Consider the following 25,775-nt stretch of genomic DNA (forward strand, 5'->3'; position numbering starts at 1 on the left):
ATAACATTTCAAAATGTAACCGGATAACATTATAATAATAATAATAATAATAATAATAATAATAATAATAATAATAATAATAATAAATAATTAAATAAATAAATAATAGGTCACAGTTCTGTTAATGGTTCACACACATGCATTCTCTTACCAATGTTGATGGAATATACAACACTAAAATGCTTGGGCAGAGTTTCTTGAACTACTTATTTAATAGTATCGCAACACCGCTACAGAATCAACAGCAATACAGGCAGTATAATCGAGTTTAGTCTGGTTGCAGAACGAAGGATTCTTATGAGCCGGTTCTTTTCAGTGAATCAAGGCCATACATTGCAACCAGTCAGGTCCAGTCAATTTTTGTATTTAAGTTTTGCTGCCATCTTTGATGTGATACTCATGACCTGTTAGAATATAAAGTATATGTCAAGACATTGGCTCTTTCACTGTAACTTTCACAGTAAAGCTAATTCAATCTAGGTTTAACTTACTGTGCGATCAGATTATTTGGTAAATCTCATCACGTAGCTGGAGATCATATTTAGCAGGTGCTGTGCCATCCTAACAATGCCATGCAAGTTTTCTTTGCCAAGAAATTATACAACACTCAACAAATGCTTCAATCAAGGAAATTTAAAACAAGAAGACGGAGAAAAAGAAGCTGCTTGGAGCACAGATGTTTTTACTATGTTCTGAACACAATGACCCCCTGCCATTTTAATTTCAGAAATTCGGTGCAGGCTGACATTATTGATAAAGACCTTCGGGCACAGCAAGTGTCTGCTCTAACAAAGGCTTTTGATACCTATAAAGTCAGATGTTTTAATGAAACATTATTCAAAACCTTTGACTATTGTTTTATAAGCATTGGCCATTTTAGGTTTTCTTTTCCTTCTCAATATGCAGAACTTCTGGCTATAGACAGTAACATTTGAATATTTTGACAGTCTACAATAAATAATACATTCATCTTCAATAAATATTGCATTTAGAATTGTTCACTTCTGCTTTTATGAGTGAATATGAAGACAGCAAGAAGATTCAGAATATACTGGGAATCTGCATGAGGTTTATTCTGAAACCTTCAAGAACATTCAAGTAAGATTACTGTTTGTCAGCTTCTTCTCAACAACGTCTTCTCATATCAGCGGCTCCCTGACAAACACTTTTGCACATTGCTTCTCCAGCAGTCATGATCCAGAAGCCACCCCTGTGGTAAAGCCTAATTCCTTCTTTATTCTCCGCTGAGGTCTCTTCTTTCATCTTGGTCCAACTCTTCCATCCTGAGCCAGGATTACCTACCTCTCTCCTCTGCTACCTCTGCAGCCAGGGAGAGGAAATCACACTTCTCTGAGTTCACAACGCTCTAAATCCACCATCTGTGTCCCCCATCCTCATTCACAAGGATGATTCCATGGAAGAAAAAACTCTCATTCCAGCCAAGAGCTCTCTTCTCCTGACTTGGAACCCCACGCGGGGCTGTCTTGACTTCTCCACTCCAGTTCTGAACCACTTTTTTTGCATCTCTGGGGAGAAATATGAGTGAGAGCTTACAGCAAGCTTTGTTTTAGGAGCTGTTTGGTTGGATGTGACCTTGTTTGAATTCCCAAGAAGGACCAGATTTTCAAGTTCAAGTTCAAGTTCAAGTTGAGCTTTATTTTCATTCTGCTACATGTGTGGACATACAGTGGAATGAAATGTTGTGCCTCACAGGACCACAGTGCTACATAAATGCAGACATACAACAATGAAGTAAAACAGTATAAACCTATATACAACTAACCTACTGACAGATTTTGACTATAAATATACTATATATAAATGTTTACCTATACATAAACTAAAAAAAACATCGTAAGTGGGCTGGGGAACAGTGCAAGATGATTTGTAGTGAATTAGCATGTAAACATACACACATTACTAAGTCTTTTGTGGGATTACGTACACACAGCAGTGTGTGTGAAAAGTGTCTAGTGCGCATAGAGGAGAGTGTGTTACTACAGGTGGTTTGTACAGGCCGACTTACCTGTGTTTAGCACACTTTGAATTGCACAAAAAGAGAAAGTTTTAGACAGTTTTTTCTGTGATGTGTTAAGGTTGGGGTGTGTGTTGGGGGGGGGGTTTGGGGTATGGAGGAGGTGAGATGGTCCATGTTTCAGGAGGTAGAGAGTTTGTGTGGGGGTTTCAGAGGAGGGCGGGGTGATTTGAGTTCAGGGCTCTCACAGCCTGGGGGAAAAAGCTTTTGAGCAGTCTGGTAGAGTGGGCTCTGATGCTCCGGTACCGTCTTCCTGATGGTACAGTAGGAGCTGGAAGAGACTGTGGGAGGGATGGGTGGTGTCCTTCAAGATACTGCTGGCTTTGCTGGAGCATTGTGTGAGGAAAATGTCCAGGATAGAGGGGAGAGGGGCACCGATGATCTTTCCAGCTGTGTTGACTGTCCGCTGGAGGGTCTTGGGGTCTTCTGCACTACAGTTCCCATACCAGACAGTGATGCAGCTGGTCAGCACACTCTCAGTGGTTCCCCTGTAGAATGTGGTGAGGATGGGTGGTGGGAGACTTGCTCTTTTCAGCCAGCAGGGAAAGTGTAGACACTGTTGTACCTTCTTGGAGAGTGACATGGTGTTGGTGGTCCAGGTGAGATCCTCTGTGATGTGCACCCCCAGGAATTAAGTGCTGGTGACTCTCTCCACAGCTGACCTGTCGATGGTCAGTGGGGGAGTGGTCAACGGAGTTTCTCCTGAAGTCCAGTCCACATTGAGGGACAGGTTGTTAGTGCCACACCATTCAGTCAGTTGTGCCACTTCCTCTCTGTAGTGCGTTTCATTGCTGTCACTGATGAGACCTACCACCGTTGTATCATCCGCAAACTTGATGATGTGGTTGGAGCTGAACTTGGGAATGCAGTCGTGGGTCAGGAGCTTAAACAGCAGCGGGCTGAGCACACAGCCTTGTGGAGCACCTGTGTTTAGTGTGGTAGTGCTCAAGGTGTTGTGGCCGACACAGACTGACTAAGGTCTTCCAGTTAGAAAATCCAGGATCCAATTACAGAGGGAACTGTTAAGGCCCAGCAGGTTTAGTTTATTAATGAGCTGTTGTGGGATTACTGTGTTGAATGCTGAGCTGAAGTCTATGAACAGCATTCTAACATAGGAGTCTTTATTTTCTAGGTGGGTAAGAGCCAGGTGGAGGGTGGAGGACATTTTGCTAAGCATATTAATACATGCAAAAGTCCGGTGATGTGATTGAGACGTGAAATTGTTGAGCAAATCAAAAGTTTTCCTCCACTGTTTTGAAAGGTTCAATAGCTAAAAATAAATTTCAGATTACACATCATGAGAACATTATTTGGATGATTACATAAAATGAAAACTCTGATTCTACTACTATTACTACTACTACTACTACTACTACTACTAAAATGTATTCAGAATGTGTGTGGATTAAGAGAAAATACCAGAATCAAAGACTTTCACAGTGTTTAGTTCATTTAACAGTACTTGAATTTCTATATTCTTCAAATGTGTTTCCTGCACTATTCTGTTGTCACTATAGTTTAAAAATGCTTCACCAATGGAATCATTTAAGAACCGGAATTGTTAGTTGGATTCTCTGTCTCAAACTAATTTAAACTGTCAGTTTAAACAATTTAACAGATTCTTAACCAATATTGTCATCATATTTTAAACTTGAAGTTTAAATATGTTTAACAATAATGCAGTATATTGTTAATAATGCAATATAGTTAAAAAAGCAGAATTGTCAGAATTGAAACCAGATTTCATATGATTTTCTTTATAATTCCAACTTCTACAAACATTTATCATTAAGAGTATGATGGTGTAACAAACATGTTCAGTAAGTTACGCTGCCTCCCAGAAACATCACTAACGGTTACAGCCTGATAGCAAGTGTGTGTGTGTGTGTGTGTGTGTGTACATGTGTAAGATAAGAGAAGGCAGGAGTAGCAGCACAGGGTAAAGGAGGCATGGTTTGTTCTTTCTCTGTCTCAGCTGGGAGAGGACCTCAATCCTGACCCGCAAACCCCACCCTTCCTTCTCCAATCTGGACCCGATCCAGCAAGCACCGTGGGCAAGTCTGAGACAGTAAACGAAATCTGTGTGCATGTCAAAAGAGAGAGACTAAAATGGAGGGGGATAAAAAGAGAAGAGGCAGTGAGTTGGGATCACAGCTGGAGTCAGACTCCATCTTGAAGAAGAGCCAGGAAGAGAAATGATGGAATGAATCTCGCTCAGTGTGTGTGAGACAGCTTGGGCCTCATCTTTCTGTTTGAGCAGTCGCAGCGCAGCACTTTCATCATCTTGAGTGGGAAAGATGCCCATCATGGTTTAAAGCCAGATTGTCATTGTATTTACTGGCAGGTCATGGAACATGAGGACAGGAAAGAGACTGAGTGTGTCTCACCTGCATGCAGACTGTTCTGTCACATTAGCAAATCTACATTGTCATTTTATCAAGTTGGCTGTGTAAAAAAAAAAAAAAAAAAAAAAAAAGAGAGAAAAAGACAAAACCGAGACAGATATCCATGGCTATTTGCCTCATGGTAATTGCTCAATGTTGACAAGGATGTTTACAGCCTAATAATAACTTAAAATACCTTCAGAATTGAGCTACTCGGCATTTAATGGCATAGTTTACCCAAAAATAAACATTCTGTCACCAATAACCTACCCTCCAGGTGTTCCAAACCTGTATAATTTTCTTTCTTCTGTTGCACGCAAAAGAAAAATGTCAGCGGCTACTAGGATTTGTTTGGTTAATAAAAACATTCTTCAAAATATGTTCTGCTTTTTTTTTTTTTTTTGCTAAAAAAATAATAAAAATACAGTTAAATCAGACAAAATTATTATTGCAATTTAAAATAATTGGTTTCTGATTGAAAATGTAATAAAATGTAAGTTATTCCGGTGATGGCAAAGGTGAGTTTTTCAGTCTTTGATGTCACATGATTTTTCCAGAAATATTTATAATTAAACATCTATTCTATTTAAAAAGATTTAAAATGTATAAATAAACAACATAACTAAAATGATCAGTTCACATATTTTTTATTTTTTTTTTTGCATATATTATTATTATTATTATATATAAAATACAGGTGCATCTCAATAAATTAGAATGTCATGGAAAAGTTTATTTCAAAAACTCAACTCAAATCTCAACAAATTAGAATATGGTGACATGCCAGTCTGCTAATTTACTCAAAACATCTGCAAAGGTTTCCTGAGCCTTCAAAATGGTCTCTCAGTTTGGTTCACTAGACTACACAATCATGAGGAAGACTGCTGATCTGACAGTTGTCCAGAAGACAATCATTGACACCCTTCACAAGAAGGGTAAGCCACAAACATTCATTGCCAAAGAAGCTGGCTGTTCACAGAGTGCTGCATCCAAGCATGTTAACAGAAAGTTGAGTGGAAGGAAAAAGTGTGGAAGTAAAAGATGCACAACCAACCGAGAGAACTGCAGTCTTATGAGGATTGTCAAGCAAAATCGATTCAAGAATTTGAGTGAACTTCACAAGGAATGGACTGAGGCTGGGGTCAAGGCATACAGGCGTGTCAAGGAATTTGGCTACAGTTGTCGTATTCTCCTTGTTAAGCCACTCCTGAACCAAAGACAATGTCAGAGGTGTATTACCTGGACTAAGGAGAAGAAGAACTGGACTGTTGGTGGTCCAAAGTCCTCTTTTCAGATGAGAGCAAGTTTTGTATTTTTATTTGAAAAACCAAGGTCCTAGAGTCTGGAGGAAGGGTGGAGAAGCTCATAGCCCAAGTTGCTTGAAGTCCAGTGTTAATGTGATGATTTGGGGTGCAATGTCATCTGCTGGTGCTGGTCCATTGTGTTTTTTGAAAACCAAAGTCACTGCACCCGTTTACCAAGAAATTTTGGAGCACTTCATGCTTCCTTCTGCTAACCAGCTTTTTAAAGATGCTGAATTCATTTTCCAGCAGGATTTGGCACCTGCCCACACTGCCAAAAGCACCAAAAGTTGGTTAAATGACCATGGTGTTGGTGTGATTGACTGGCCAGCAAACTCACCAGACCTGAACCCCATAGAGAATCTATGGGGTATTGTCAAGAGGAAAATGAGAAACAAGAGACCAAAAAAGATGAGCTGAAGGCCACTGTCAAAGAAACCTGGGCTTCCACACCACCTCAGTAGTGCCACAAACTGATCACCTCCATGCCACGCTGAATTGAGGCAGTAATTAAAGCAAAAGGAGCCCCTACCAAGTATTGAGTACATGTACAGTAAATGAACATACTTTCCAGAAGGCCAACAATTCACTAAAAATGTTTTTATTTATTTATTTATTTTATTGGTCTTATGAATTATTCTAATTTGTTGAGAATTGGTGGGTTTTTGTTAAATGTGAGCCAAAATCATTACAATTAAAAGAACCAAAGACTTAAACTACATCAATCTGTTTGCATTGAAATTATTTAATACACGAGTTTCACAATTTGAGTTGAATTACTGAAATAAATGAACTTTTCCACGACATTCTAATTCATTGAGATGCACCTGTATATAGGTAACAGTTGCCAAAATGCCATCCTGTAATGCCTGAAACGTTGTTACTGCATTTCCCATAAACTTCAGATAACCACAGCTGCCAATTTCCATTGTAAATTTTTTACTATAAAAGATTATCATTGGGTTTGACACAGGGTCATCGAATTACTTACATCTCTAAACAGTGTGTACACCATTTTGCACTCATTTTCTTTTTTTGCCACCAGTCTTATAAATTGTGGGCCAGGCCGACATTTTGAGGTCTCAGTTGAGGAAAATCAGTCTTTGGATGAGAGAAGACACTAAAAAAGACGTCTGAGCTGCTTTCTAATTCCGTATTCTGGGCCAAGTTCGCAATGGTGAGGTACAAGACACTATGTAGGCACCTAAAAAGAGGTCAGGGGCAATGTAAAGACTGGATTAACGTGTCATATATTTAAGCTCATCTAAGAGAGAGGGAACGCTTGAGTTTGTGTTTCTGTATAGATGTGTATGTCAGCATGATGCCCATCAGATGTGGCCCTATTGCACACTGGGCTGCATCACTAAAACAGAGTTAGAGCAACAGCTTAATTGCCCTTGAACTGGCCTGGGAGCTGTTTACTGTCGCAGTCTGCATCTTATTGTACCAACTAACAGACGGTAGGAGTGAAATAGTGGTCTCTTGCCTCCAGCAGATGGCAGTGAAGTGAAGCATTGTGAGGGCCCTGCAGTTGCCTGTTGGTTCATCTACACAACAGTTCCCAATCAAACTATGTAATACAATTACTGGCTGTAAAGTGTTCAGCTGACAGAGCAGGGTCTGTTTCGCCCACCTTATTTAAAACATAGGAATGGGGTGGTATAAAAAAGTAAAACTCTCTCTCTCTCTCTCTCTCTCTCTCTCTCTCTCTCTCTCTCTCTCTCTATCAACATATATATGAGATGAGATGATATAAACAACTCTATTAGCCAGTTAAATTCAGCATGTTTATTTAATAAATTCTTGCTTAATTCATTATTTAAATGTTGAATTAAAACAGTAAAATCTAGTTAAAATTATCAAGCTATATTTTCCATTTAATGCACATATAAATAGTATTAAATCAAATTGATACTGACAGTTGGAAATAATTCATGAAATTAAAAATCATACAGTTGCAAATCAAGAAAGTATCTAGAAATAATCTTCAGGAAATTTACAGAAAAAAAGATCAATAAATAAAATAAAAAGCATTAGAATTATTGTGCACTGTAAAAGCTGTAGCCTTCAATTGTTACCTTAAAGAGCTGCTTCGACCTGATTTTGTCCATGTAAATTAGTTTTGCTGGTATAAATGAATGTTTAGATTGGTTCAGTGATGGTAAATAATATTTTTGACTCAAAACCAGTTAATTTAGATGTTGCCATTTTTAGGGTAAATCATCACAGATACGTTAAGAATTTTCAATTTGTCATTCAGCTCTAATAATATACCAATTGGTCTGAGGAAGAGAGATTAAAAAAGGAAGAAAGGACATCCTTAACTGGTTTTATTTCAATGATCCTCCGGGGAAGAATTACGCTGTTGACGAAATGAGAAGAGAACAATACGATAACGGCTGTTACTAGTGTCAGAAAAAAGTGTTCTGGTGGCCTTTCTGTGTCCCCAACAAGAACCTAGGTCCCCTGGACTGACTCCAATAATATGTCAACAGTCATAACCATAAAAACTGCATTGCTGTCCTCCCCCTCATATTCCATATTTCACTCTCATTCCCTCTGTCTTTCCCTTATCCGTCCTCATAAGTTAGTGTGAAATGAGGGAACATTTGAGAGCCGTGTGCATGTCTGAGTATGGCTGTGAATGTGTGTGAGACAGATGCTGGTTTTGAGATGAGTGCATTTTCAAAAGAGACCCATATCAGACAACTTTTACACACTCATGGCAATTCCAACACTGGCTCACTGAAAAAAAAAAAAAAAAAAAAAAAAACGCGCCTCTACCTAAATTTTTGCAAAACTCCAAAAAAATAAATAAATAAAAATAAAACTTACCTATACATACAATTCACTGTGATTTACAGCTGAAATGAACACTGTAAGCAGTGAAACATCAACAACTTTAATTTTAATTTTACGATGACCGGGGTAGATTAACAATTAATAAAGACCTGCTTTTGCTCAGCCTCTTGCACAATACTATGTTATGACCTCAAAGCATACCATAGTTGCTTACCATAGTGCATGATTTGTAAAACATCAGTTCCATATGTGTGGCTTTTCTGACATTAAAAACTTGCTCGGTTGCTCACCTGGTACAGCTCTGCATTTGCAATATGGAGTGAATGGATACAAGCTCAAAAGACTTGTAAAAGCAAGCTAAAAAGGCATAGTTGCTTCAGCAAATGTTTTTATCTCACGTCTGTTTTTGTTAACACTTTCAGTTAAGTTTAGGGTAGTATTATTTTCAAATGCCATAGAGTATTATCCTTTAGAGCCACTCAGTGGACATTTAATTTCCAAAACTGCCGTGATATGTTCAACAAGAATAAAACTTTGCCAGGTTTATGTTCATCTTTTTTTGGATAAAACTCAAGAGTCGGGTTTGGGCAATTCATAACTATTTTACGTTTTGACGAATTGGAGGCAAATTTGTATGAACATGATCATACAAATTCATGCAAATTTGCCAAAATAGTTACAAACTGCCCAAACCAGATTTATTTTATATGATCTGCTCACAACGCATAAAGAGTTAGGCTTAGGCTAAGACTAATTTACACAAACATATAACAATTGTTTCTCATCAAATTGGAAGACTAAATTATCTGAGCTATGGACTAGTTGAACACGATGGCGTCTGTGAGTTTCGGTGGCACAAGAGTGAGTGTTCTTATTTACGGTCTTTGTGACGTTCACATTTACTGTAAGGGGAACCTTACATGAAACTTGTCTAGATAAATATAATTCATATTTTTCAAATTAAATGGGGGATAGTGGTAGGCTATCCTAGACAAGAGAAAACTTCCTCATTATGTTATTACGTACCTCTGTGTGGTTATTCATCAAGATACAATCCTTCATTCTTTCCTCTGTTGATTATGAGGTTCTGCGTCAATGGTTAGTCAGAATCCACGAGGATCTCTTCATTCAAACACAAACCACTCAAATGTGCAATATTGTAAATTTTTGAAGAGTTGAGTTTGTTCTGACTGCTGGGTACATGATCTGTACATTCTCCTTGTGCATAGAACAACTCTATAAGATCTGCATTATGGACTCAATATATGTTTTATTAACTTTATTTGGTAACCTTATTTATAGCTATATCTGTATAATTTAAAATAATTATTGTAGTTTTGCATGCATTAGAAGATCAGTGTTTGTATTTCCCTGTGTGTTTTATTGATATGATCTGTTTTGTGCAAATTAGTTTAAGAGCATCTGCTGAGTGAATCATAATTGTCTATGTGGTGTCTATAAGCAGCGCATACAGTTTATTTTTACGAATTGTTTGCATTAATTAGGCTTTAATAAAAACCTTTAAATTTGTAGCTATATTTAGTAGGATTATCATATGAAAATATGACTGATGTAAAGATAACTGTGTGCAAATGTAAAATGTAAAAAAATATGTTGTGAAAATGTTGATGGAAAATGATGAATTGGTGTGCAGAATTTAGAAATAAATATTTATGAAAACTGATTGCAGCCCATGTCTCACAAGGCAATGTATTTCAGTTCAAATGTACACACACACACACAAAAAATAAAAAGAATAAAAAAAATCCATTTAATACCAACATTTTTGCAAAATAATATATTTATTGATGGTTTAAGATGCAAGGTAATGTTTACTTGTTTTTATAGGCTAATATAGTCTAAAGTGTTTATATTGTTTTAAAATATTTTATTATTATTATTATTATATTTATTGGTTTAGATATTTAGCCTATTTATGAATTTACATTTTTTACATTTAGACAATTGCTAAGGAAAAAAAAAATACATTGTGGATGTGTATGCACCATGAGTTCAAGGCAACTTTGATTTCATGAACAGTATGGATTATTGTATTTCATTCATTCACTTGACCCAAACATAGGTACGTTTCAAATGCCACTGGCTCAGTTAACATGTATAGGCTAGAAATGATAGCAATGTAGATCTTAGCTGTATTTTAATTGATATTATAAATCCTGTAAACATAACATTCAGTTTCTTCAGCTCTCTGCACTGGTGTTTAGGAAAACCGGAAGTATCTTTACCCAGTCCCGCTGATCGGACATATAACATGGCAGCCGCATGCAACTTGCCAATTCTATACACATTCCTTTCATAGCTCTATATCAGGGGTATCAATCTCAAATCCTGAAGAGCTGGAGCTCTGCAGACTTTAGATTCAATGTGTGTTGGAACAGGGTTGGAACAAACTCTGCAGGGCTCCGGCCCTCCAGGAATTGAGTTTGACACCCCTGCTCTATATGGTTTTTGTATAACAATAATTGTCTTATTTGTGTAGTTTTATTTTCCCAAAAGAATGTTAAAGAAACAATTTAGATAGACACAGAGTAAGACTTGAAAATTGACTGAGTACTCTGTCAAGTCTCCTCAGACAGCCTTTGACTGTGAGTAATAGAGTTTTCATCAAGGGAGAGAGGAGACTGAACTGCAGTAACATTGTCTTATTCATGCGCTTTATTACTGCAGTGAGTTCTGTCCAAACAGAGGATCACACTGTATATCCAAATTAAACTCCAGTACAATCCAATACAATCCAATGAAAACTCTCAGTCTGTGCTTGAAATGAAGTGTTTATTGAAGACTTGAACCCACTTCCAAGAAGGGAACTGTGTGTACAACAAGTTTAAATAACTAGATAAACATACTAAAAGAAATACTAGAAAAGTATTGCGCAAGCAATACAATATAACAGTATTAAGACCCTTTTGAGGACACTTGAACTCTGAGGCAATACTTAATACTGCTGTGTGTGATCTACTCCATCCACTCTCCATCTGCCATAGTTCAGTCAATTCCCCACTAAAGCACTGTTATAATGAGTCCTAAAACCAAGAAATGAGTCAGGTTTTCTCAATCTCAAGATGTGCTAACTGGGGCTACAGAGGTTGTTGGGGACATTAAACATCATCACACCGAACAGGCAGACTCATCTACTTCACTAGTCAATGTTTACAACCTTGCTGTGTTTATACTCACCCTCTTATAAACTATATTGGCTTAACCTTTCCAATTTGTAGTTTATAAACCAAAGTCATACAGCTGTGTTGTAGTTTGTTTATAGCCTAACTTTAGCATTTTACTTCTTATGACAGTATTTAGGCTTTAAAATCAGCTTGTGAAGATTATCTTGAAAAAAAAAAAAAAAAAAAAACGTGTAAAAATCATAAACCTTTGTTGGTCACAGACCTTATTTTCTGCAATAATCTTATGGCCAATGAAAAAAAAAAAAACATCCTATTTAGTTGGAAACAGACAAACAGAAAATGTTTTTATAGTGTATCAAATTATTATTATTATTATTATTATTATTATTATTATTATTATTATTATTATTATTAGTTTAGGGCAAAAGATGAATATTGACAGTATTAACTATTGGGTGAAGTTAGTCTACCAAATGGCTTATTAATAGCCTTCTATGAAAATAAAAAGATTTAAAAAAAAAAGCTTACAGAATATGTTTTGAATAATAACAATGTATTCACGTTTGAATACATTATTAGCATGAGAACTAAAATTAAAAACACTCTAAAAAAAAAATTTTAACGACATAAGGGGGAAAAAAAAAAAAAAAAAAAAAAACAAAGTAATATTAATATGTTTAGTTTTGGCAGAAACTAGAGGAATATTATATTCTCAGAGGTTGCTGTTTCATACCACAGGAGACTTCATGTTTCATAACTTACTGTTTATTAACTATTTCATAACTGTCTTGTATGTTTTCCCTAAGATGTCTTAGGAGAAATAAACACTTCCTCATACGTAAAATGCACATAGAGCTACAGCATAGGACAAATTGAAAGAGAAATATTCATTTGAAGATCTCTGACTTTTTATTCCAGACTTTGGTGCCATGGCAAATCTGAGCAGAGTGTGAAATATTGTTGGGATATCTCACACAGATACTATTCTGAAACTCTAGAGAACATATATGTAAGTGAGCTTAGATGTATGCTTAAGGAAAGGTCTCAATTTGCTCTCCATCCATCTCATTGCTGAACTAATTTGTCATTTTTATTCCCTACAGGTGACCTTTAACCTATACATCTATTCTACTCAACAGAGTAAACCTCACCCCACACACATAATGTAATTGCTAATAACTTCATAACGTGATAAGGATAAACCCGCTTCATTTAAATCACTGATGTCTCATTTATGTCTAAAGTAATCAATCATTTCTTTGTATGCAAACTCTGAGGGCGGGGAAGACGTACGGTGATGTGATCCTTCACATTTCAGAAACTCCAGTAAACACAAATTATAAATCCTTCTCAGTCCATTTAATACATTATGCATGCAGCCATGCTTACATGCAGATACATACGCTACATACCAACTAATATACTGAGTATATTTCTACCAAAACACATGTGCCCTTGTCATGAAAATGCAGTTTTGTGGTTCATGCTGAATCCATCTATCGTCACATGTCTACATCCATGTTCCAAAACTGAACTACACTACATCATGATCACAACAATCCCCTCATTATTTTTACATGTACTCGAGTCCTTAAGTAAATACTTTGAGTGGGACTTACTCGGGAGGGGGAGTATTTTGGATCGATGTGACATCTGTAGATTGTTATGTTTAAATGAGAATGCCTATGGTAACCATGAATGCTTCTGGTCTCCGAATGGACGCGTGGGTGGGGCAGCTGTGGCCTAATGGTTAGAGATTTGGACTTGTAACCAGAAGGTCACAGGTTCGAGTCTCGGTGCTGGCAGGAGTTGTAGGTGGGAGGGAATGAATGAATGGCGCTCTCTTCCTCCCTCAATACTCATGACTGAAGTGCCCTTGAGCAAGGCACTAAACCCCCAGTTGCTCCCCGGGCGCTGGATATAGCTGCCCACTGCTCCGGGTTTGTGTGTTCACGGTGTGTTCACTTCTCACTGCTGTGTGTGTGCACTTAGATGGGTTAAATGCAGAGCACCAATTTCGAGTATGGGTTACCATACTTGACAAATGTCACGACTTTCACTTTCACTTCAAAATGAAGATACAAGTTTGGAACGACATGAGGGTGAATAAATGAATTTTTGGGTGAACTATCCCTTTAAGAAATGCCAAATTATTAAGGTAGCTACTGCAAGCCATGGAATACTCAGTACTATTATATTATCATAAAGCTGCATAATCATCAGTTCTAGAGCACACTAGCATGCTAACCAATTATTGTATATCTTAGTTAGATGTACAGAAATTATTGTATATATTAGTTCAAAAAGGAAATGGCTTTTCAAATAGGATTTTTTTTTTTTTCAGAGTTCTGTGGACTGTGTTTATAATAAAATGTGTAGTAAAATGCAGATGGTCACTGAAATCACCATCAACACAAACACTCTGTGAAGAAAATAGAGATTTCTTTGATCATAAATTCTGCTGCACGTTCATGTTATAAAATAACTGTAACTAATAGGAGATTGTACTAACTATAGGAATTTTTGTTTCCAGTGTTAATAATGCTAAAATTAATCTTTTTTTTTTTTTTTTTTTTTTTTGTCTTTGGCTTATTTTGTTATAAAAGTTTGACGATTCTGTTTCATTAAGACATTAAGTAAGAATATCAGATATCAAACAGAAAAATGTATAGTTCTGATGGCAACACTGACAGAGCATGAGGTGCTGAACCTGTGTTTTGCAGGAATTCACAGCATGGTTCAGGACGGTCCTTGAACAGTCTGATGGAGAGACACCTGTACGAGTCACATGACATGGGTCATTGCGAGGGTCACTGGGACTCTACCAAATCAAACAAAAGCCTCTGGAGCTCTCCATGCTGAGACTGATTGATAATGGTGATCGAAACAGCTTTTAATCAACTGATTGCATTGTCTGCCTCTAATGGACCACATCTTTTAACATAATGGCCTGTGTGTGTGTGTGTGTGTGTGTGTGTGAGAGAGAGAGAGAGAGAGAGAGAGAGAGAGAGAGCAGTGTGGGAGGAAAAGGGTTGATGAGAGAGTATGACAGAGAGCTGCAAGGAAAATGAGAGAGATGAGGAGAATGAAAGTTTGAGACAGACAATGTGGAAGAATTGAATGAATAAATGGGACAATTCAGCCTAAAATGAAAAGTCTGTCACCTTTTACTGAGTCTCATGTCATGTCAAACCCCTTTTTTTTCTGCAGGCCATAAGATATTAAGTAAGATGTTCCTGCTGCTCTTTTCCATACAGTGAACAATCTACACACACACACACACACACACACACACACACACACACACACACACACACACAATTGAAGGACTAAGTGGCTTTTAACTGTGCCCATCTTACAATAATCATATCCTCTGCTCCTCCATTCCTATGACAGCTTATGAAGCCATGTGATCAGGGATCTTTTAAGTGTTCCTTTGCTGTCTAGATGAAGAAGAGGCTGACTAAAACAAAGCAGAGATTTCAAGTGGACAGGATGTCAGTGTGAGAGCTGAAACCTCAGAGTCTTCTGCAAAAGCCTTGTCAAATGTTTAACGTAACATTTCAGCTAAAAGATCATTTGGGCAAAACGTCTGTCCATTCCCACAGTACAGAGCTTTGGTTAAAGCAAAGGTCCTTCATCAAATTGTTCTTGAGTCTTCTGTTATATAATACTGTAGAGCTGTGATCAGTAGCATCAATATCAACCATTGTCTGCATCCTGTTTGAAAGCTTTCCATGCCCTTACTTGAAGATAAAGGAAGACTTGTAAATTCAATAAAAGTTATGGGAATTATGGAATGAAGCTGTCATCTGCCAGCAAGATAAAGAGAAAAAGAGAAATATGACATTGGGGAGTGAAAGATAAGACAATAGCAGAACTCAAACTATTAAGAAACAATTTAAGAGCAACAGGAAACATGAATATGAAAGATAAGTGGAAATAAAGATATGAAATATATAGGATAGTTGTTTTCCAGGAGTGCCATTTAGCGATGCATCTAAATTTTGCCAACTGAAAATATTGAGGCAAAATAGCAAAATTAGGGTCTTGGCCTAATTAGTTTTGGAGTGATGTTCAATTTACACTTCTCTGGTTTTGCCTTTTGACTGTGTCACTCTCTATTTTGTGGCAGGAGTGATTCCAGGATTTTCATTTTATTATTATTTCATTTTATAATAATAAAGCATATGCGTTCATATGTGCTTCATTTTCACCTGAGGAAACCCCCTTCATCATGACCAGCTAACAAAAAGAAAACGTCCCAGGTTACGTATGTAACCATGGTTCCCCGATAGGAACGAGACGCTGCGTCGGAAAAACGCTATGGGAATGCCCTTCAGCGTGACCAGCTCTGAATAACATGTGTAATCAGTCCCATGAATGGGCGAGACGTCATAGGCAGGTGACGTAGCGACCAGGAAGCTATAAAAGCACGTGAGGTGTAGCGAGCATCAGCTACTAGGAATGAAGCAAGCTCTGGCAGGGATGCCAGATGTATGGCCTTGAGACGCAGCGTCTCGTTCCCTTCGGGGAAACCATGGCTACATATGTAACCTGGGACGTTCCCCTTCAGGAACTCGAGCTGCGTCCGAAAACGCTATGGGAACGCTATGGGAATGCCCACGCCGCCAGACTTGCAAATCCCTGCCTAGTGTGTATACGAGGAGCACAGCTAAGGCGAGAGAACAGAAGAGCCTGGAGTGGCTCGCAGATCTAGACCATAAAATCTGACAAACGTGAGGGGCGTGGACCATCCAGCTGCGTTGCAGATGTCCTGCATAGACACATCTGACAAGAAGGCCTTGGAGGCCACCATACTTCGGGTCGAGTGAGCCTTGACTCCCAATGGTGAGGGGAGATCAGAGGACTAAAGGTTTTAGGATAGCATCCTGATCAACCGCTTAGCATAAGCTTCTTCTGGCCGGAGGCCTCAGCCTCAGCGCACCGCAGAGGAAACATGTAACCAGAGGGTGTCTGCCCACTGAATGGCCATCAAGAGGGGCGCGGTAGGCCGCAATGGCCACCATGAGACCTTCAGGGTGGAGTGGGTCAACCCTGCAGAGAGAAGGGCCTGCAGGAACTCCAGAACTGTACCAACTGGGCAATTAACTGGATCGAGCTGGCAGTCTTCGCACTAGGAGGTAAAAGGTTTCCAGCTCAAGGAGTACAGTTTCCTCGTGGAGGGAGTTCTGGATTGGAGGATGGTCTCAGCAACCTCGGTTGAGAGACCAGAAGCTACAAGATGTGCCCCCTCACCTATAACTTCCATAGCTCTGGGCGGGGGTGGAATATTGTGCCCTCCACCTGTGAGAGGAGATCCCTCCTGATGGGAATCTCCCATGGAACGCCATCGAGGAGAGAAATCAGGTCCAAAAACCATACTCGACCCGGCCAGAACAGGGCTTCTAATAGAAGACGGACCCCGTCCCGGCGTACTCTCAGCAGAACTCGTGGGAGCAGAGCGATCAGGGGAAAAACATAGAGACGAAACCTCTGCCAAGTCTGCACCTTGGAGCTGGATGAGTCAGAGAGAACCAAAGAGGACAGTGCGATATCATCTGAGTCGCAAACAGATCCACCTGACCAAATATTCTCCATATCTGCTTCACCACCTCGGGGTGAAGCCTCCATTCCACGGGCCTCGGCCCCTGCCTCAACAGGATGTCTGCTCACATATTCAGATGCCCAGGAATGTGAACTGCTCTCAGCAAGAGGAGTTTGCCCTAGGACCACACAAGAATCTGGTATGCTAGTTTGTACAAACGGCTTGAGCACAGACCCCTTGGTGGTTGATATAAGAGACCACCGTTGTGTTGTCGGTGCACACCAACACATGGTGACTCTCTTAGGTCTGGGAGAAAGTGTTTTAATGCTTGAAGCATGGCCAGCATCTCCAGGCAGTTTATATGCCTCCATAAACTGCGGGCAGGGTGGCCACTCATGACCGCACTCCAGCCAGTGAGGGACGCATCCGTCGCTAGCATCACGCGGTGACAAGGAGCTCCAAGCACCAGGCCCTGAGACAAGAACCAAGATCTCCTCCACATGTCTAAGGCACGTAGGACCCCTGTGTGACCTTGAGTATGCGAAGCGGGATTCCCCTCGGGGAGAACCCCTTGGTCTTGAGCCACCACTGTAGGGGTCTCATGTACAGCAGGCCAAGAGGTATCACGTTTGACACAGCTGCCATCAGACCCAGCAGTCTAGAACTGCTTGACAGTGAGTGACCGGCCTTCTCTTACTCTCGCGACGGCGGTGAAGATTGACTCGATCCAAACAGGAGACATCTGTGCCTGCACCGTGGTCGAATCCCACACCATGCCCAGATAAGTGGTTCTCTGTACTGGAGAAAGCACACCTTTCTTGGCATTAAGTCTTAACCCCAGGTCTTTTGTGTGAGCGAGAACGACATCTTGATGCCGAACCGCCATCCAGTCTGATTGAGCTAATATCAACCAATCATCGCACCATGTGCTTGAGTCATGAAAGTGTGGGGTGAGAATGCAAGGCCAAAGGATGAACCGGTATTAGTAGGCTTTTGCCCCCAAAAGCCAACTTCAGGAACTTCCTATGATGGGGAAGGATGGAGTATGCATCTTTCTAGATTGATCGTGACACCAGTCCTCAGACTTGATCTGAGATACAGCCTGTTTGAGTGCGAGCGTGCTGAACTTCAGTCCCCTGACTGAGCGGTTCAAAGACGCAGATCTAAAATAGGACGCAACCTTTCATCCTTCCTCGGGCTGGTGAAGTACTGGCTGTAGGACCCGGACACCACTACGCGAGAAGGGACCACCTCGATGGCCTCCGTCCTCTGAGAGTGTCTACTTCTGTTCCATTACCAGAGCCTGCTCGGGGCCCACCAGGGTAAACCAGCAGGGGCAGCTGAACTAGCTGCTCAATAGACCTCCGTGGAGGTCACGAGCCTCTAAGCACCGCTATGTTTCCGGGCAGTAACTGAGAGAAGCGCTCGCTGGAGACCGCTGCGCCCTGGAACACCGGCAGGGTTGGCAGATCGATCACCTGAGGGCACTGAGGAGAGACGGGCACCGTGTAATGCGGTGTACACCGCTCTTCCCCAGAAGGGCCTGCCCTCCGAGATCCTGAGCCACAGCATCAGGACTCTCATAGCTGAAGTCTCCTATTAAAAATGACGGTCCTCAGACCCACGTAGTCTGCTAGGAAGACTCGACCAGAGCCTGCTCGGGGCAGGACACAATGAAGCACACTTGGCAGGATGCAGGATAGACATTATGTAATGCGGAGTACACCGCTCTTCACCAGAGGGAGCAGGCCCTCAAAAAGTCCTAGGCCTTAGGCATCAGGACGTTACGACGAAGGCTATCCAGCGAAAATGACGGTCCGCAGAACTGCTTTCCGCTAGAATCCTTCGGCCTGGGAGCGCCACTCTGACTCGAGACTCTGCGGAGTACAAGAAGTGACACCCCTAGAATGAGGAGCTTGAACACGATAGGTTGGGACTGCTCCGCCCAGCAGCACCTGCTGACCGCCTCAACCTCCTCGGAGGAAGAGAGGTAAACGTGTTCTTACTCAAATTTTTTATCCCAAGAGCTCCTGTATATCTAACTTCTCAAAGTGAGATAAATGTCATTAAATTCCTCAGAATTAAATGCAATCAAACAATCAGACAAGTAAACACGGTCTGGTGTGATACAATTCATATCGAAAAAACCGAAAGTGACATATCTAACTTCTCATAGTCAGGTAAATACTGAATTTAATTCCTCAGAATTAAATGCAGCTAAACACCCAGACGAGTATACATGGTCTGGTGTGGTAAGAGTCATTTCAAGAATCAAAAATTATATATCTAACTTCTCATAGTCAGACACATGCCTCATTTAATTCCTCATTATTAAATGGAGCCAAACAACCAAACGAGTAAACATGGTCCGGTGTGGTAAGATCACATCAAAAACTGAAAATGATGTAATACACGCGTTGCCTCGGCAGCGCGCGAGCCGCTTAGTCACACAAACAATATTAATCTCCTCGGAAATAAATAGCTGCAGCAACGAGTTCACAGTCCGAGGGGGAAGAAACCGCTTTTCCTTTTAGCGCGGGCTTCCGAGCCTCGAAAACAAGCTCTAGACTTTTTAGGACCGGAATCGCAAGATTACAAGCACGGACACACTCCTCTGAGCGTGCCCGGCAAGAGCGGAGAAACACAATCAGCCCCCTTAATTTTTTTTTCCGAGAGCCGACCGCGCGAGCAGCGCTCCTCATTAATGCTGCTCGTATAATATTAGGCATAATATGCTTGTGTAACTGATGTTTGTGCAACTGATGTTTATGCAACAGCGAGCTCATCGACGCCCTCCGTGTCAATCTCGTCGGAGAAAGACAGGCGGAGTGTCACGCCCTCTCTTTGCGGGGGGAAGGACCGCAACACGGGCTTCTGAAATCCCGAGAGCGGGCGCCGAGAAAAGCAAACTCTGCGAGCACAGCCACTCCTCCGCCTCGGCGAAAGCAGGACCGGCACTGCGAGAAACGCTAGTAACAGACGGTCGCATCGCGGGCCGTCATCTCCCTTTTTCGGAGAGCTGATTCTGCGTGCTTCGCTCTCAAGCAGACAACACACTGCGTGTGTCCCTACCCCAATATATTTTTCTCTCGCGGGCAGGGAAAACACACAGCCTGAACGCTGCCTGCTTTAGCCCAAAAAACTTCCTTGACTGAAGTTTGATATAATGAAGCTTATCAGTGGACAAACAACACTAAATAAGACTCACAAACAGATAGCGACTGACACACACACAGAGCTTCGCTGAATGACAAAAAGCTGATGCTCGCTACACCTCACGTGCTTTTATAGCTTCCTGGTCTCTACGTCACCCGCCTATGACGTCTCGCCCATTTATGGGACTGATTACACATGTTATTCAGAGCCGGTCACGCTGAAGGGCGTTCCCATAGCGTTTTCGGACGCAGCTCGAGTTCCTGATAGGGAACTTAGGTTACAGAAGATGGGGAACCGATTGCTTCCCCAAAGAACTGCACAGATGCAGATATTATAACAATCTATCGATAAACACACACCTTTTCCTCTGTTTCTGGCTCTGTGCCGCTGCAGTCTGTGGACTGAAAAAGAACATGCTGAAAGATGGGGAGGAGCCGATCATATGAACTTTCATATGATCACTAGGCAATCACCAATTTGTGTACAGTTTATGGAACTGAATGGTAAATGTTAAATGCTACCCCCCCTAAAATGTCTACTCAGCCCCCTTAAATTTTTGCGATTAGTTCCATAAACTGTACACAAATTGGTGATCGCACAACATGGATTTGCAGCTAAAACATGTCAGATCTGTAGACGCTGGGACTGGGTTGACAATAAATTAAAAAAATATTGAAATATCATTTTCGCTCATTAATGTATGACAGATCGCTGTAGGTGTCTCAGTTCAAACGGAACACGTGAACCAATCAACTCCATCTCTTTATTCCTGAATGAACATCAGACGGTATGTTGAGTGAGACAGTACAACTTACTGAAATGTTTCATGGCTCATGAAATTGCTCACTCAGTGTTTCAACGGAAAGATGTCAATGAACAGCTTGTAAACAATGCGTCACGCATTTAGCTACCTCAGGAAAGCCATTAAATGTCCATAGCTCGTTAGCTACAAGAAATAAGTAGAGAGTAAAGCATTACGATAAATGCTTATACTTTATTGAATATTACATAGGTTATTTTACCCATTCATTCAATTTTTTCATTAGTTCATTAATTTTATGTCATTTGTTGATATAAAATGGCCTTTTGTGCAATTTAAATGACAACATTTTTATTTGAGTGTTAATTATTAAGTAATAATTCACTGATTATTAAATACTGTAAACTGTATTTTCATTGTTTTGGCTAAATAAAAACTTAAATTTCAGTGTTTCGTTAAAAAATCATTTTGGTGCATCACTAGTTCATTACCTGTGTCATTGGTTGAAACTAAAGATTTAGATACACTGAGGCTTATTCAGGGCCAATTTAGTATTCTCATCACCTTCACTGGTTGTAATCAATTGAAGTGGCTATAAAGCTTACACCTTGTGCCATTAATAAATTGTCTGGCTACACAGACTAGGTCTCAAAGGGTACATTACTGTCACAAGCTAGTTCCCTGAAAAGGTATTCAGCCATCTCATCACTATATATATATATATATATATATATATATATATATATATATATATATATATATATATATATATATATATATATGTGTGTGTGTGTGTGTGTGTCTGTGTGTGTGTGTGTGTGATATATACTGCAAACCCATTATCTATGCAGCTCAAGTGTTGTCAGCATTTTATGACATTTCATAGCTTTCCAATTCAACAAATTTAGTCAAGTGGAACTTCTACACATATGACCCTGCAATAAAGCAGGCTAAAGTCAGGCTAAATCAAATATGCAAGACCGATCATATTGCCAAGAGCATTAATAGTAAATGGCAAAACATAAAGAGCTCAGGGAAGAAAACGTACATTCCGACACAAAAACATATGGTATCTCCCACACTACATTAACATCACCCTTTAGGAGTATTAAGCTGAAGCCTGACTCAAAAGCCAGAATCCTACAATGTTGCTGGTGACCTCCCAAGATCGATGTTTGATTTTCTCCATTATTAAAATGAGAAATCCCAGATGCTATTAAAACAAAACTATAATTAGTCTATAAAACGAAAAACATTAGACAGGGTTTCATGTTTTGATGTGCTCGTTTGGTCCAAGTTTTTCACTCCTCCCAACTCCATCAAGGTAACTGGGTAACAGTTTGAAATGGACAATGAGTAAGAGTGGGTTTTTACAAACCTGGTACCATTTCCTTTCTTATGTATGACTCGATTGTGAGCTCCTTTTAAAGGAGTGTTTTACTGAGTTCCATGTACCACAAGGTTTGTTTATTTGAAAGTATCCACTTCTTTTAGTCCTGCCAGTCACCTGCACAATATTTGCATGGCTTCCTTTTTAGTTTTTAATTTAGTCAATGCCATTGTCTAGAATGAATCAATCGATTTTTAATTACCTGCGATAGAATCACAGTTTCTCATTAAAAAATGAGAGCTGCTTTAAAGCAGTGGTGACAGGACACAGATCTTTCAAAAGCAAAGTTGGATATTGTATCAGCTGGAATGGAGCTTTTTGTTGCAGTATTGCTTTGCTATGGAAATGCTTTAGATAAAGCACTCTTAGGTAAACCATTAATTTGATTAACTGACGCTTGCCAAACCTGTCGCTAAAAGTGATTCAGGCTTTATTAGCCTGTGATTTGAGGACATGTTGGCTTCGCTTATTGTCGTCATAGTCACATCTTTAGGGTGGCTTCTTTCTCGGACTCAACATCATCTTCTGGTGTAAGATCCGGCTAAGCAGCTCTTTGTGGAGTTTGCATGTTCTTCCTCTGTTGAGGTGGCTTGATTGTGTGTTAACTCTGTGAGCATCCAGGGTGTTTCTTTGATTATGGCCTAAGACACTGGTTTGGAAAACAGATGTTTTTAATTTCTGAATAGTTTCTATCATAACGGAGGCATTACTTAAGATTTTATATAAGAGTGTCCAAATATCTCAGACATGTTCCATTAGTGTACATGTTGGTTTGTATGGTTTTAATAAACTTTTATACCATTTTCAACAAAATTTTGAAATCGAATTACTCTAAAAATGTTTTTGCAAGGTAAGAGTTGATAAGAGTTTTTCTAATTTTTATAATATCTCTTAAAGGTAATAATAAAATTAATAATAAATAATTACATTATTTTAACAATGGAAGAGGGGTCAACTAGACTCTTTGACCTTAGCCCAGGCTTGAGGTTGGCCTGAAAAGTAACGTCTCGGTTACGTATGGTAACCCTTGTTCCCTGAAGGACGGAATGGAGACGTCACGTCGGATGACCGACAAATTGGGATATGGCTTTGATAGACCAATCTACTTTGAGTGTAAACTAAATGAGCCAATGCATATTGGCATGCAATTATTGCATCCAGCTGCAGCTGATCACAGCATGAGCATAAAAAGGCAGCAGGTGCAATGCATAGTAGGTTTTCACTGAGGAGCCAAGCCGGTGAACTGGCCACTCAGTGGTGGTACATCAGCTGAGGCGACGGGACGTGACGTGACGTCTCCGTTCCCTCCTTCAGGGAACGAGGGTTACCATATGTAACCGAGACGTTCCCTTTCAGTCGGTCACTCTCGACATCACTTCGGATAACCGATGAATTGGGATTCCTACCAAAGCGCCATGGATGCTGCCCCTTCCAGTGCCCTGTGCGAGTCACCTGCGACCCTTTTTGGTGTAGGCCGGGGCTCGCAACAAGAAGTTCCATTCATCATTGTCGAAGCTGTACCCACTCAGTGAGATTGGATAACACTGGGAAAACATACCCATTCCACTTGGAACAGGGATGCTGCGGAAGAGTGAAGGCCTGGTGCCGGATGCTCTGCCACGGCTGGCTGCCAAGGGGACGGAGGAGCTCGACAGGGTCTACAATATGGACTCTCTGGAGTGGTTTTAGCAAGCTGACAGTAACCGGGGTCTCTCAGTGCCACTACCCGTTTGAGGTGAGAACACGAAGGCTATAGAATCTAGCGAACATGTTGGGGGTCATCCAGCCTGCAGCTCTACAAATATCTGTCAGCGAGGTGCACGAGCCAGTGCCCAGGAGAATGCAACACTTCTAGTAGAGTGAGCTCGCAACGCCCAGGAGAATGCAACACTTCTAGTAGAGTGAGCTCGCAACCTGAATGGACAGGGCACACCCTGTACCTGATAAGCCAGGGTGATGGCATCCACAATCCAGTGGGCCATCCTCTGCTTAGAGATGGCATTCCCCTTCTGCCAGCCTCCATAACAGACAAAGAGCTGGTCTGAGGTCCTAAAGCTTTGTGTCTGGTCTACGTAGCATCTCAAGGCCTGGCTGGGACAGACCAAAGCTAGAGCTGGGTCTGCCTCCTCCGGGGTCAGCGCCTGCAGGTTCACCATCTGATCCCTGAAGGGAGTAGTAGGAACCTTTGGCACATAGCCAGGCTGGGGACTCAGGATTACCTGGGAGTCAGCTGGTCCAAACTCTAGGCACAAATCGTCGACCGAAATGTGTGCAAAGTTTTCAGTGAAAGAAACTTTAGCTCAACTGAGTGCAAGGGCTCAAATGGGCAAGGAACCAAAACTCCATCGGTGACAGAATGGAGAAAAAACCTTGGGAGAAACCAGGCTCAGTCGGGGGGCCAGTTCTCCTCTGTCTAGACAAAACCAGCAGTTCAATTTCAGGCTGCAGCAAAGTCAGATTGGCAGAAGAATCATCTGTTTACACTTAACTTATCCCGGTGGTCGTCTGAGATAAGGTCTTTACAGGGGATCTGGGGATCATCTAGTTGTCCTGGTCTCCACTGTCTTTCAGGGCTGTAGAGGTCCTTTCTAGGTGCTGATCCACCATCTGGGCTGGATACGTACTGGATTCGGTTGACTGCAGTGACCATCTGATCTGGATACTGACTGGATACAGAAGGGTGGAGGTACCGGTCTCCTTATATCGAAAGATTGGAAATTTGATCTTCAACCACCACCTACAGGTAACGGTTCATTTGAATCACATGCTGTTACTGTAACCACCCTGTTTAAAATCCACTTTGTGGTCATTTATCGTCCCCCAGGTCAATTGGGAAACTTCTTGGAGGAGTTGGACGTGCTGCTATCAAACTATCCTGAAGATGGTACTCCTCTGGTACTGCTTGGTGACTTCAACATCCACCTAGATAAACCCCAGGCTGCTGACTTCAACACTCTGCTCCCCTCATTTGATCTCAAGTGAGTCTCTACTACAGCGACTCACAAATCGGGCAACCAACTGGACCTCATCTACACGCGCTGTTGCTCAGTGGACAACACTTTAGTTACTCCACTGCACACCTCAGACCACTTCCTCATTACTGCTAACCTAGCACTTACTCCTGAAGCGGCACACGCTCCAACACGGGTCACCTTTCGACGGAACCTACGCTCACTCTCTTCATCTCGCCTTTCCTCTGTGGTTTCATCCTCACTTCCTTCACTCTCGCAGTTTTTAGCTCTGGACACAAACA

The sequence above is a fragment of the Cyprinus carpio genome, chromosome A14, assembly GCF_018340385.1.
Source record: "Cyprinus carpio isolate SPL01 chromosome A14, ASM1834038v1, whole genome shotgun sequence".
NCBI classification, from domain to species: domain Eukaryota; kingdom Metazoa; phylum Chordata; class Actinopteri; order Cypriniformes; family Cyprinidae; genus Cyprinus; species Cyprinus carpio.